We start from the raw sequence: 13,980 nt of genomic DNA, 5'->3' as shown, positions 1-13,980 counted from the left end.
TAGCCTCGTGGCTTGTGAGAAGTGGGCATTTGATCAGCATTTGTGAATTGAATCAGTCTGTTTTCCTCTAGAGAAAAAGGTCATGGCCATTATTTAATATATTTGCACATATTTATTATGGATATTTTTGGTGGTTTTTTTGTTGTTTTCTGTTTTGTTTTTTCCAGGCACACAGCCTTACTATGTCACCTTAGGCAGTCTACAACTTGCTATGTTGCTGCGGATGATTGATTGATAAATAAAACACTGACTGGCCAGGAGCCAGGCATGAAGTATAGGCGAGACAAAGAAGAGAAGTCTGGGAAGTGGAAGGCTGAGAGGGAACGACGCCAGCCTGCCATCCAGGGAGCAGCGTGTCAAGGCAACAGGTAAAGCCACGGAACACATGGCGACATATAAATGAACAGAAATGGGCTGAGTATAAGTTTAAGAGCTAGTCAGTGGTAGGCCTGAGCTAATGGCTGAGCAGTTTAATTAATATGAGCTTCTGAGTGAATATTTTATAAGTGGTTGTGGGGTCCATGGGGCTGGGCAAGACTAGAAAAAACTCCAGCTACACTATGTAGACTGAATGAGCCTCAAACTCACAGAGCTCTGCTTACCTCTGCCTCTCAAGTACTGATATGAAAGCTTTGGCTATGTTTGTTTGTTTGTTTGTTTGTTTGTTTGTTTTTCTATTGTTTAAATAGAAGCAGCAGATTAACTTCTGGTAACTCCAAGAATCGGCAAGACGAATAGCAACAGGAAGGAAGAAGAGGAAGATTAATTACCAATAAAAACAACTGTGCTTTTCTTCTTCACAGAGGTAGAGAATGGCTTAGAATATAGACAAATTAAAACCCACTGACTTAGCAAGAGAGTGAATTAGAAGAGCAGACATGTGTAATGTTAAGTACAATTGAGAGAAAGAAAACATGATTACCAATCACAAGGTAATTAGTCTCCATCACATGCTACAGTGCTGGCCGCAGGGCAGGAGGTGTGGCTCAGTGGTAAGGTGCTTGCCTAGGGTGGTCAAGGTTTCGAGTTCAATGCCCAGCACTGGAGTCACAGGGTGTTGGGGGTGGGGAGAGAAACTGGGAATAGTTTTCTCTTATTGAACAATGTCAGAATAGATGTATGTAATGGCTGAGAAAAGATTCAGTTCCACCTGTGACACAACGTTAGGTAGAGAGACAGAAATCAGTGGCCTTAGAGGTCAGCTTTGGACTCCACCTCTTCTTTCCCTGGTAATACTATAGAAGTAAACATCAGCTCTGCCATTCCTTAGGCATCCTTGCCAAAAGAACAGAATGCCCAACCCTGGACGGCATTTTGACTGGACATTTTGATCTCTTCCATGTTGTGCCACAGTTAATCTGAATGCAGGGTCCATCCCACAGCCTCCTGGCTCTTCAAGGGCTCGTCTCCCTCCTAGGAGTTCCATCCAGCCGTCTTGTTTTTTCCTTACACACATTTAATCATCCACTGCACAGTTACTCTGTAGTCCCCAAAATTAGCTTCATATGGTAATCTGTAAACTAGAACACCAAATGTAACTAGACATGTACACGTATAGAAAGAAAAAAAAAGAAGAATAAATGGGGAATAAGTCGTAACATTCCCTAGCACCCTGAGATTTCTCCACGTATACCTCTACATCAGGGACAGCCTCTGTCCTGCTACCCCTCTGTCCCTCCTCTTGGTGACTCTATTTCTTGCTGCCCTGGTCTTTCTTAGAAGCTGAGAGAGGGCAAAACTGTGACTTAAAGCATCTCCTACTTAAACTCAAAATACATTGAGCATTCCAACATGCTTATTTTCTCCTAGTATGAAGGGAATTTTTAGAATTTAGAGATCCATATTTGCTACCTTCAGAGCTTAGCTTTCAAGACAGCGCTCTCAAGGCTGAAGGACAAACACGTGATCTTTTGTCATGAATGACAAATGTATTTGTGTCAATGAATACAGAACATCAATTTGTAAACCTAGCAGCCTTACAAGGTAAAAGCTTCCAATAAACTATATATAGAGGGAATGTGCCCAACCCACAGCTTATATCATGCTTGGTGGTGAAAGTCAAAAACTTTGCCTCTGAGATAAAGAACCAAACCAGAATTTTCCATCTTGTTGCTTCTTTTGGATATAGAACCAGAAATCCTTGCCAGAGCAATTTGGCAAGAAAAGGAAATTGTCAAGGAGGAAATTAAATGGCTTCTATTTGCAAACAACAGAGTCTGTGTACATAAAGGTGTATTAAAGGATCTACCAAATGAAAAAATGTGAACAAATTCAATAAGAGTACGGGGCCCAAAGCGAGCATAGAAATGAGTCACTGGGGCTTCTCTGTATGAATAATGATCTATCCAAAATAAATCAAGAAACTATAAATCCATTTCTAATAGACATTAATGCAAAGAAGTATGCTTAATTATTTTGTGACAGAGGTGGAAGACCTGCACATGGAACTCTATAAACATTGATGGAATAAATTTTTAAAAAAATCAACAAAGGAACAAATATAGACTAGTGGATTGTAAGAGTTAATATTTAAAATTTCCCTTTTGTTTTTGGTTCATTTTGTTTTTTTTTCTTTAGATCAGGTCTCACTATGTGGCCCAAGCTGTCCTAAAACTCACAATCACTCCACCTCTGCCCCCTAAATGCCAGATTACAGGTATATGCCAGTACATCCAGTTTGTAAGAGTCAATCCTGATAAAGATGTCCACACCACCTAAAGCAAACTGTAGATTCAGTGTGATTCCTCTGAAAATGCCATTGATGTCTTTCACAGATGTATATCCAAGAAGTGAGCGTTGTGGAGGCACATGCTTGTCGTCCCAGCACTTGAGAGGCAAAGACAGGGATTATGAGTTCAAAGTCAGCCTGAGTGACAAAGTGAGGCTTCTCTAAAACAAAATAATAGTAAAAAAGGAATCTTAAAATTTTCTTGGATCCAACAGACCTCAAATACCCAAAGCAACCCTGAACAAAAGGAACAAAACAGTATTCACTACAAAACTACTATTCTCAAAATAACATGGCCTTGGCATAAAGGCATATAAGTCCAAGAAATTTGTCCATGCATTTATGATTTGATTTTCAGCAAAGGATACAATGAAGGATGGTCTCTTTTGTAGCTAGAGTTTTCCTGTTCCTACCTGGCCCACAGTCAGGACAAATCTCTCTCACCCGCCAGTCCCACAGCTGCTCAGACCCAACCAAGTAAACACACAGAGACGTATATTGCTTACAAACTGTATGGCCATGGCAGGCTTTTTGCTATCTAGTTCTTTTATCTTAAATTAACCCATTTCTATATATCTATAATTTGCCACATGGCTTGTGGCTTAATGGCCGGTATCTTTACATGTTGCTTGTCATGGCGGCGGCTGGCAGCATCTCCCTGACTCAGCCTTCCTGTTCCCAGAATTCTCTTCTCTGCTTGTCTCACCTATACTTCCTGCCTGGCTACTGGCCAATCAGCATTTTATTTATACAGAGTGATATCCACAGCACTCTTTAATGAAGGATGCTGGGGACACTGGATATCCACATGCAAAAGAATGAAGTTGGGCTCTCATCATGTACCACATGCAAAACTTAACTTATACTCAAGAAATGCATGAAAACATCTCCAACATCACTAACCATTAGCAAAATGCAAGTTTAAAACACAGTGTTATATTAACAGAACAGCTTCTATCAGAACAACAATAGATAGCAAGTACTGGTGGGAATGTGGAGAAAAGGGGACCCTGGCACACTGATGGTGGGACTCTCAGTTGAAAGGGCCACTGCAATAAATAGTATGGAGGTTGATCAACCATGTATGAAGGGATGGTGAATAAAGAAACTCACTCACACACTCCACATGTACCACACACAGTTACATACACACATACATACATCACACACACACACACACACACACATTGATACACTGTCTAGCCTTTAAAAAGAGAAAGCCCTGTATTTTCAGCAATATGAATGAACCAAGGACATTACATTAAGTGAAATGATCCAGACACAAGAATCTAAAAGCATGATCTCATGAATATCTAAAACTATAGAAGGAGAGGGTGGAGTGTCAGCTACAAGTGGCTGGGAAGGGTATTTGGGAGGAATAAGGCCAAAGTATCTACTGTACAATATGTGAATATGATTAACAAATATTACATTTATTTTATTGCTGGAAGTAAATGTTTAGTGTTACTGCCACAGGAAAATGTTTTCAAGGTAGTGCTTCTGATATTTACCTCAACTTGGCCATTTTATAATATGTGCCTATTTCAGAACAGGGTATACACAATAATTATATTTGTTGATTTAAAATTAATTAGCCCCTTTATTTTCCTTAAACAGTAAAAAAAAAAAAAAAAAAAAAAAAAAAAAAAAAAACCCTAGTTAGAAAGAGAGGTAGAAAAAGAACACATTAATACACCAATAAATAGAATAAAGGTCTTGAAAAACAACATGCCACGAACTAAGGGTACCATGGCACGTCCCACTCCACCCAGCTCCACAGTAATAGTCTCTGTCACAAGGGGCATCTGGACAGCCAGTGCAAGCCATCAGTTCTTTCCCAAACCCCACAGCAGGTTCCCATCTCCATCTATGTGCCCAGCCTTTCTTCTCCATCATCTACTCTTCCTCCTCTTTCTCCCACGTAAGCATCTCAAACTGTAGGACTGTAATGATCGTCATAGGCGAGCACTCGGCGATCTCATCCTCAATGTCCTGTATCAGTGCAAGCTCTTTGTGTCTTAATCCTCACATCAACTGTTGTGGTTTGAATGCAGACCCTCCCGGTTTTGTATGTCACCAGTGTGAAAAGTTAAGAAGTGAGGCATTTGTGAGATGGTTAATCCATGAGTGCTTTTCCTTTGTAGGTGGGGCGAAGGTCCTTATGGAAGCATTCTCTTACCCTGCTGCCTCCTGCCAGGCCTAGTGAAGACACAGCATCCCTCCCTCGGGAAGCTGACTGCAGCCCTCAGCAAATGACCGTGGGCTTCCTGTTCTCCAGAACTCCGGGAAATAATTTCTATTCCTTACACTCTAGTCCTTATTAAGTGTCAGTACTTAATAAATGAACCATGATGTCACTTCAGGCATGTATTATCCTTAGGCCTGTCCTACAAGACAAAAGGGAGTACAGAGAGTCACTTAATCAAGGTTTCATACCTAACAAAAAACAAATAATGGACGCAAATGCCATGGAGCCCAGCCCCAAAATCCACACTATTAATTACTATGTCGTGTGACTACCTTAGTCTGAAGATATACTCTCATAATTCCTCAAAATCCTAATGAATGTAATCATAACATTATGTAACATAGGAAAAGTATATTGATATTAAGAGGTAGTTTACTAATAGCTATCTGTGTTTAATATCCAGGAAGAATGATCTAGATATGCACATATTTACATTGAAAGGCCTAAGTCATTATGTGAAATATGCATGGACCAAAATACTGTGTGTAAAATTATGATTTTATATAAACTCCAATAGAAACAAATGTCTCTATTCATGCACACATGCACAAATATCTATCAACAAACATAAGAAATACTTAGACATACACTCACATTAGTTTTAAGGTAGAAGGGGGATCTGTAATGGGAAGAAACAAAGTGTGTGTGTGTGTGTGTGTGTGTGTGTGTGTGTGTGTGTGTGTGTGTGTGTGTTAAGTGGTGCATGCACATGAGTGTGTTCATTCACATACCCATATATTCACTTAAGGGGGCCAGAGTAGGACACTAGCTATTTTTTTTTTCTCTCTCTATCTGTCTGCTGTGAAGAGACACCATGACCACGGCAACTCTTACAAGGAAAACATTTAATTGGGGTGGCTTGATTTCAGCAGCAGTGGTAATTACTCTCTACATAATCTGTATGTTTTAAAGAGACCATGCTAATTAGAGAGCTCCATCAAAGACTTTTCTTATCCATTTTTATTTTATGTGTACCAGTAGTTGACTGCACGTCAACTATAAATCCAACACACACTTACAGTGCCCTCAAAGGTCAAAAGAGAGTGTTAGATACCCTAGACCTAGAGTTATAGGATATTGTGAGTTATCATGGGGATGCTAGGAATCAAACCCAACCCCTCTGCAAGAACAGAAATTACCCTTAACCTCTGAACCTCCCTCCAGTCCCTTCATGAGAGTTTTAAATCTGCACGCAAATCTCACTTTTTGCAGGCGGTGGTGGCACACGCCTTTAATCCCAGCACTCGGGAGGCAGAGGCAGGCGGATCTCTGTGAGTTCGAGGCCAGCCTGGGCTACCAAGTGAGATCCAGGAAAGGCGAAAAGCTACACAGAGAAACCCTGTCTCGAAAAACCAAAAAAAAAAAAAAAAAAGAATTCGCTTTACAAACCTAGTAGAATATGATCCAACTTCAAGGAAATCCACAATAACATGGTTTATAAAAGCAAAAGATTAAAAGCAACCAGAAACAGCATCACTGGGAGGGAGAGAAGTTGGTGAATTACTGCATATTTATTATGTGTAGTGGTATCTCACTGATTAAAAACAAAGTATTACAATCGTTTCAATCCATGGCATGTCGTATTTCCAATTTTAAACTAAGAACTCTCAAACTGACTTAAAGAACTTTATTATTGATCATGACTAGGCACTCATGAAAAGGAGAGGAGAGGGAAAATAAATTGCTTAAAGGAGATTTCTTAAAACTTTTCTGAATCACTTTTAGGGCTAAGGTTTTTGAAACCCAAAGTTTACTGTGAAATATGACAGCCCATTGCCACCTCAGAGACCATCTTTTAAAATGCTGACATGAGTCATTTTGATGCTATTAGAAGAAGAAACTGGAAGAGCCTCAAACATGGACTGGAAATCGTGCTTCTCCCAATGTGGTCCTTCAATTGTCTGTTGACATACCATCATAAAGCTGCAATTCTCCCATGCCCACAGACATTGATGGCTGCACCCGGATTCCTGCTCATTGATGGTAATGAAAGGTACACTGAATGAAAGGCTCGTTGTAAGTTAAGGTGCTCAAGTATGAGCAAAGTGTCTCATTGTTGATGTACACTAAATGAACAGAACGAGGTTCAGTGGATGAAGCAAGTTTCTGTTTGCATCAATGTGGTGATAAAGAATGCTTGTATATGATTGTGAGAACATAAAATGTCTCAGGAAAACACACACACACACACACACACACACACACACACTCAGTTGTCTGAGGCATAGAAAAAGAGGAGGATAGGATAAAAAGAACTTCATTGTATGGTTTTCTTAAACAATTTCAAGCAATTGGAATGTAATATCAATTCAAAAATAGCATTAAATTTTCATGGATCCACTTTTGCTGTTTTGAAAATAAATTTGAAAGTGAAGTGTGCTTTTATTCTCACCCCACGCTAAAGCAGCAGTTTTCATTGCCAGATAAAACATGTTTATATAGAAGTAACAAGATTCGCTGCCTTATGCATTCATTCTAAAAGCAAAGAGAACCCCAAAAGATGCATTACCACAAGTAAAATAAAAGTATAAAGTGGTTAGTAAATCACTCCAGGCTGCCATTTATATCGTTACTAGTGAGTTCAAATAGATGCTAAGAAGCTCTGCACCACAGGGGAATGGAAATGTCATTTCCGATCCATCCTTTTGAACCGTGTACACAAGGGAAGCAGACAGTCATTCAATCAGCCACTAAATGACCATGATTGGGGAAGAATAAAGACAAAAGTATTGACTCCAAGGACCTCGGAATCTGGTACACTGAAAAGACGAAAATTCTACATTAGGGTTCGATGTGAGAAAACACAGTGCAATGGGAACAAGGATTTAGTCCAACTTATCTTAGGAGTGTATAAAGAAACGTATTTGCCTCTACTGTGTTAAGTCCTGAAGCCAGAGATGATGATAATAGCAAATGTCTCAGCTTCAAAAAACAACTTAAATGTGACAAGTTTTATTTGGCTCACAATTCCAGCTTAGAGTCAGTCCATCATTGCAGGCGATCTAAGGTGGCGGGAAGTGGAATGAGCCAGTCGCATTCCGTCCACAGACAGCAGCAGAGAGCATTGAATTGATATTGTGTGCTGCCCATCAGCTAGGTTTCTCTACCCAGTCCAGCATCCCTGGCTCAGGGAAATGGTGCCACTAACAGTGCTTGAGTCTTCCCGCCTCAGTAAATGCCATAAAGATAACCCCCAACATACATGCCACAGGCCAAATTAACCAAGACAGTCCCTCACTGAAACTCCTTTCCCAGGTGATGCTGGACCATGTCCAGTTGACAATTACAACGAGCCATCACATGGTCCTCAGAGACTATTAAGTCAAGAAAGTGGCACTCTAGGCATGGTATACCCTTACAAAGAAACCCAGGAATCAATCAATCTCTCTCTCTCTCTCTCTCTCTCTCTCTCTCTCTCTCTCTCTCTCTCTCTCTCTCTCTCTCTCCTCATCAGTCATCCAAGGAAACATCTACAAACCAGGAAACTGGCTCTCACACGACACTAAGTCTATAAATATCTTCATCTTGGACTTCCCAACCTTCACAACTATTTAAAAACTGCTTTTCACTGGGTGGTGGTGGTGCGCGCCTTTAATCCCTGTCTCAGAAAAAAAAAAATCAGTTGCTTATAAACTACCCAGTTTCTATTGCTATAGCCATCAAGGCGGACTGAGCTATTTCTTAGAAGCTGAGCTTCAGGTTGAATCCCAGAACCTCTAAAGCTGAAGCAAACAGACTCAGTAGAAACCTGTTCAAGCCCTACAGCCTGTGCTCTTTTGATAATTAGTAAAATTACTATTTCTCTCAACCTATCTTGTAACCCCAATCTCTCCTCTTACGGTAACAATTTCTTCTCAGCATAGAAATAAACTCATCTCTTCCACCTTTAAATGGGATTTGCTCCCATGGCTTCTTCTATGACTTTATTTCTCTCCATCACTTTACAATGAATAACACAGGTACATTTGCTGCTTGCTTGGCACCTTCCCCGGAAGCACTCTTGTCCAGATAGACAGTGACTCCTTGACTACAAAGATGAATTAGCATCTTACCATATTAAAAAAAAAAAAACCTCTTCCTTATCTCCTTCATTAGTTCTCAACTCTTTCAGTGGTTCTCTGTTGACTTTATTATAGACCAGTGATTCTCAACCTTCCTAATGCCATGCCCCTTTAATACAGTTCCTCATGTCATGGTGACCCCCAGCTATAAAATTATTCCATTGCTACTTCATAGCTGTAATTTTGCTACTGTGATGAGTCATAATAAATATCTGATATGCGGGATATTGGATATGTGACCCTCAAAGGGTCATGACCTTCATGTTGAGAATTGCTGTTACAGACTGAATCTGAGCATTTCATAATTTTAGTAAATGGACAAAGCCTCAGAGTTATAAAGCTTTCCCTGCCTTATAGCAGGTGTACTGGATTAAAGGTACACCAGAGCACAGACAGATGCAAGCTGACCACAAGCTTTGCTTTAATAAAACAAAGTGCAAACCTCCTTAGAGCAACTTGGTCAACGGAATCTTCTGAGAGAAAAAAATAAAGGGTTTATGCCCTTCCATGCCCACTTCCTATTCTCTGGTACATCAAAATAATAATAATAATAATAATAATAATAATAATAATAATAATAATAATAATCAACTTTCTCTTAGAAAGAATGCAGGAGTTGAAAGAAGGAGATTGTAGTGGTTTGGATGTAATTGGCCCCCATAAGCTATTAGGAAGTGGCACTATTGGGAGTGGTGACATTGTTGGAGTAGGTGTGACCTGTTGGAGGAAGTGTGTCACTGTGGGGGGTGGGCTTTGCGAGCTCATATTTGCTCAAGCCACATCCAGTATCTCAGACCAGTTCCTATTGCCTGTGGGACCAAAATGTAGCTCCTTCTCTACTCCCAGCTCTTTCTCCAGTGCCATGTCTGCCTGTACACCGCCATGACCTGCCATGATGATAACAGACTAAACTTCTGAAACCATAAGCCACCCAATGAAATGTTTTCCTTCATAAGAGTTGCCATGATCATGGTGTCTCTTCACAGCAATAGAAACTCTAAAACAGGAGATCAAGAATATTATAATAATCTTACAATAATTGACAAAGCCGGAAAAGACTCAGACTATTCCCACAGAAATGTTTATTAGTCTAGAGACTAGGTGTGATGGTTCATGCCTTAATCCCAACCCTTGGGAAGGGTAGGCAAGAGGATTAGACGTTCAAGTCATCTTTTCCTACGTGATGAATTCAAAGCCAGCCTAGAATTTATAACACTGTGTTTCAAAACAAAGCAAATATTTAGTGCTCTGGTTTAGAGGATGTAAGGGTATTGGTTTAAGAGGAAGAATGGGTTGTTAAAGAGAAAAGGCAATTCCAAATCTAGGCTAGAGTGGAGCAAAAAGAGTATCTGAGACATTTTCATGTTTATAACACAGGTGCTTCATGCTTGTAAGATAAAAATAAAGAACAATCAGAGACAATAACAAATGGATTAGAGAGTGTCTTAGTTAGGGTTTCTATTGCTGTGAAGAGACACTACGACCATGGCAACTCTTACTAAGGAAAACATTTAATTGGGGTGGCTTACATTTTCAGAGGTTTAGTCTATTATCATCATGGTGGGCCATGGCAGCATGCAGGCAGATGTAGTGCTGGAGAAGGAGCTGAGAGTTCTACATCTTGGTCTATAGGCAACAAGAAGTGAACTCTCTAGCACACTGAGTATAGCTTGAGCAAAGGGGACCTCAAAGCTCATCCCCACAGTGACACACTTCCTCCTCCTAGGCCACACCTACTCCAACAAAGCCACACCTCCTAACAGTGCCACTCCTTTTAGGAGGTGATTTTCTTTGAAACCACCACAGAGAGATAGGAGAAAAATTGTCTAATACAAAACTTTAGGTGGCTTGCAGTCATTCTAATGTATCAGTGATCCAGTGGTGAATGGATCTGCCTTCTTAGACCACCTGTCAGTGGGCATTGATGGTATAGTGGTGAACACAGAGGCCTTTCTAGGCTGCCTCTCAGTCTTTACCTATATCTCCCTAAGAAATATCAGTTATACAAAAGCACTTAAAGAAAGAGAAAAAAGCTACATTTTCTTACCTGTAATTGAAGATCAATTTCAATCAAGGGACTCAAGGAGAGTTATAAAAGATATCATCTCAATTCACCATCTTTAAAATATCTCTAAGCCAGCCATCTCAGAAAGAAAAATAGACTCTATTTTTTAAGGACCTCCAGAAAGAGATTTTTCACATGCCATCTTGATGATTAATTTCAGTGCTTAATACCACCTCTTTCATGAATTAAATTAACCATCCTTCAGAGCTTCCTTCTAAAAGCAAAGAGAGGAAAAAATTCTTTGTGAATTAAATTAACTTTCACTCCGAACTTTAATGAGGACTTCTAAGAAAACAATTCTTCTAAGAACAATTTAACCTATAGCCTAAATCGGCTTTTTTTTTTTTTTTTACTTTTCTCAAAGCAGTCAGGTGTCCCATGAGCTCCCCAAGGCTGGTGGTGAGATACTCAAGGAAGTCTCCCCACAGGAAGTCCTACAAAAGTAGGCAGTGGAGGGAAGGTGGGAAGACCAGAGACAGCCTCACTCTTCATCATCCTGAGTGACACGTCTGAAGCAACTTTAAGATTTACAGTGCTGAAGTGAATTGCCCGACTCTGTGGAAATCAATGAGAGTGAAATTCAATTTAAACTTTTTTTATGAAAATAGCATAAATTGTAAGATGTGGCTTCCCCTGTAAATCATCAAGCCTGGAAGGGATTGCTAGAGGGAGACCAGAAAAAAAAAAAAACCATCATTCACAGACATGAATTACACCTTGGCAAGGAGACTATACCAGCTTTTTGGGGCTCATCAAGGAAAGAAAATCTGAGCCAACTCCGTGTACCCCAGGTGCACCAAACTGCCCTGTAGTATCCCATTAATGTCAGCAGTCCCCCAGAGATGACGACAGCTATGGCCAAGTCATTTCAACAGCTATGTGCGTCAGTTGTCAAAGTTGCTGAATTTTGGAAGGCACTCAGGTTATACGGGGTCTTTTTCTAACATGAGCCCTGTGACTTAAGAACCTGTGGGGTTCCCAGACCCCACCGAAGAATTAGGTCCACTGCCCTCAGCAGACCTTGACCGAGGAGGGGTAGTGTGACGCCCTGGGGAGCCCTGTCAAGCAGGAACTCGTTTATTAAGCATCAGCCTTTATAAAGCACCAAACCACAAGCCAGCTTTCCTTCTACCAATCACAGCAAAGGTCACGAATCCACGAGCCTCTCTGGGCATCCATCATTCAGCATGATGATCACAAGGAGGCCATGCACCTAAGTCATCTCTCCTGATCCCAAGAGCCAATCATAATTTTTGGTAAACAAGTTAGGTCCCCGCCCAGCTCACTTCCTCTCGGCACCATCTTTGGCTTTTGCAGCCTGACATGTACTCGGCATACCCACAAGAACCAGCAATAGTATAAAGAATGTATTGTGGCACGATACTGGGTCAGTCCCTGCTGGTGGCTGTCCCAAACAGAATCCTGAAGAAACAAAACCAAATAAAACCAAGCAAATGCAAAACCAAAAGGAATGTCATATGTTAGAAAGTTAATATACAAGCCAGCCCGCTCCTTTTATCCCAGCACTCTGCCTGGGAGAAGCAGGTAATCTCTGAGTTCCAGGTCTACAGTAGCCTGGTCTACGGAGTAAGTTCAGGAAAGCCAGGTCTATACAAAGAAACCCTGTCTTGGGGGTAAAAACATTAATACAAATCCTATTAAGAGACTCCTGGAGATCCAGAAAGTGGGAAGGCAAAGCAACTCAGATTCAACAGCAAGCTTACAAAGGGGTCTTGATACAGAGTTCCTTCCTCTGTATACTCACAAACGATGGTAAATAATGCCCCATAGCAGAGAGAACCTGATCAAAGAAATAGACTGAGAATTTGGTAAGGATACAGTCAAGTGTTGGTTGTATGATTCAAAAACAAGAATTTAAGAGCCAAGAACAGCAGCATGGATACAAAATGGGGGAAATCTGTTTAAGTGGCTAGAAACCCAAGGAAAACAATCATCCCAGGACCCAGGAAGGATTGATGGGTGCAGCCAATGTGAGCTGCTAAGAATATGTAGAAGAGACATGAGACAATTGTGTTACCCCTGTGTACTAATAGAATGAGCTCCTGAACGAGAGCAAAATCAACAGAAATAATTAACAGAAGGGATGACTGACCGTTTCTCAGAATTAAAGGTGAAATGCCTCAGATGATAAATGCTCATCATGCATTTGAAAGCCCAAATAAAACAGAGAGAAGGAAAAGAAATCCAAACTGCAGACATCAAAGGGGAAATTGTGGGGATTTCAAAGTCCAAAAGAAATGGCTAAGAGCTTTTGGAAGACAGAGCAATTTGCCTATAAAGAACAGGGTGCAGATTGTGGTCAGAGTTCTGGGACCATCAGAAAATAACTTCAGTGTTTCCACAAAAGAACGTTGAACACTGAGGGTTGAGTCTGGTAAAGCTGTGCTTTAAGTACAAGAGCACTAGAGATGCTCTCTGTGCACACGGCTTGAGAAGGTTAACCACAAGCGTGTGCTGTGCAAACACTGGGGGAGGCAGCCTAGACAGAAAAGGAACAGGCAAAGCCAGATATAGAGGAAGGAAGAGGAAGCACTGTTAAGTTTATCTAAAAGACCAAAGGCCAAAAGGAAAATAAATACACACAATCAAAAAGCTAAACTGGGTGAATTAAAATGGCCTTTCTCCAAGGAGGAGGAAGGTGAAGGGTGGGGTCTGAAGGAAGTAAAACGCCACTTCACAATGAAGAAACTGAGTCACAGAGGTTAAGAAACCTGTCCAACACGCAGTATCAAGACAGAAGTGCATGGCCTGGAGAGATGGCTTACGACCACTGGCTGCTTTTTCAAAGGACCTGGGTTCAAGCTCCCGCATCCACATGGTGACTTAAAATGTCTATAACTTCAGTTTCAGGGGATCT

This window comes from Peromyscus maniculatus, chromosome 22 (assembly GCF_049852395.1).
Source record: "Peromyscus maniculatus bairdii isolate BWxNUB_F1_BW_parent chromosome 22, HU_Pman_BW_mat_3.1, whole genome shotgun sequence".
Lineage (NCBI taxonomy): Eukaryota > Metazoa > Chordata > Mammalia > Rodentia > Cricetidae > Peromyscus > Peromyscus maniculatus.
This window is presented reverse-complemented; position numbering follows the sequence as displayed.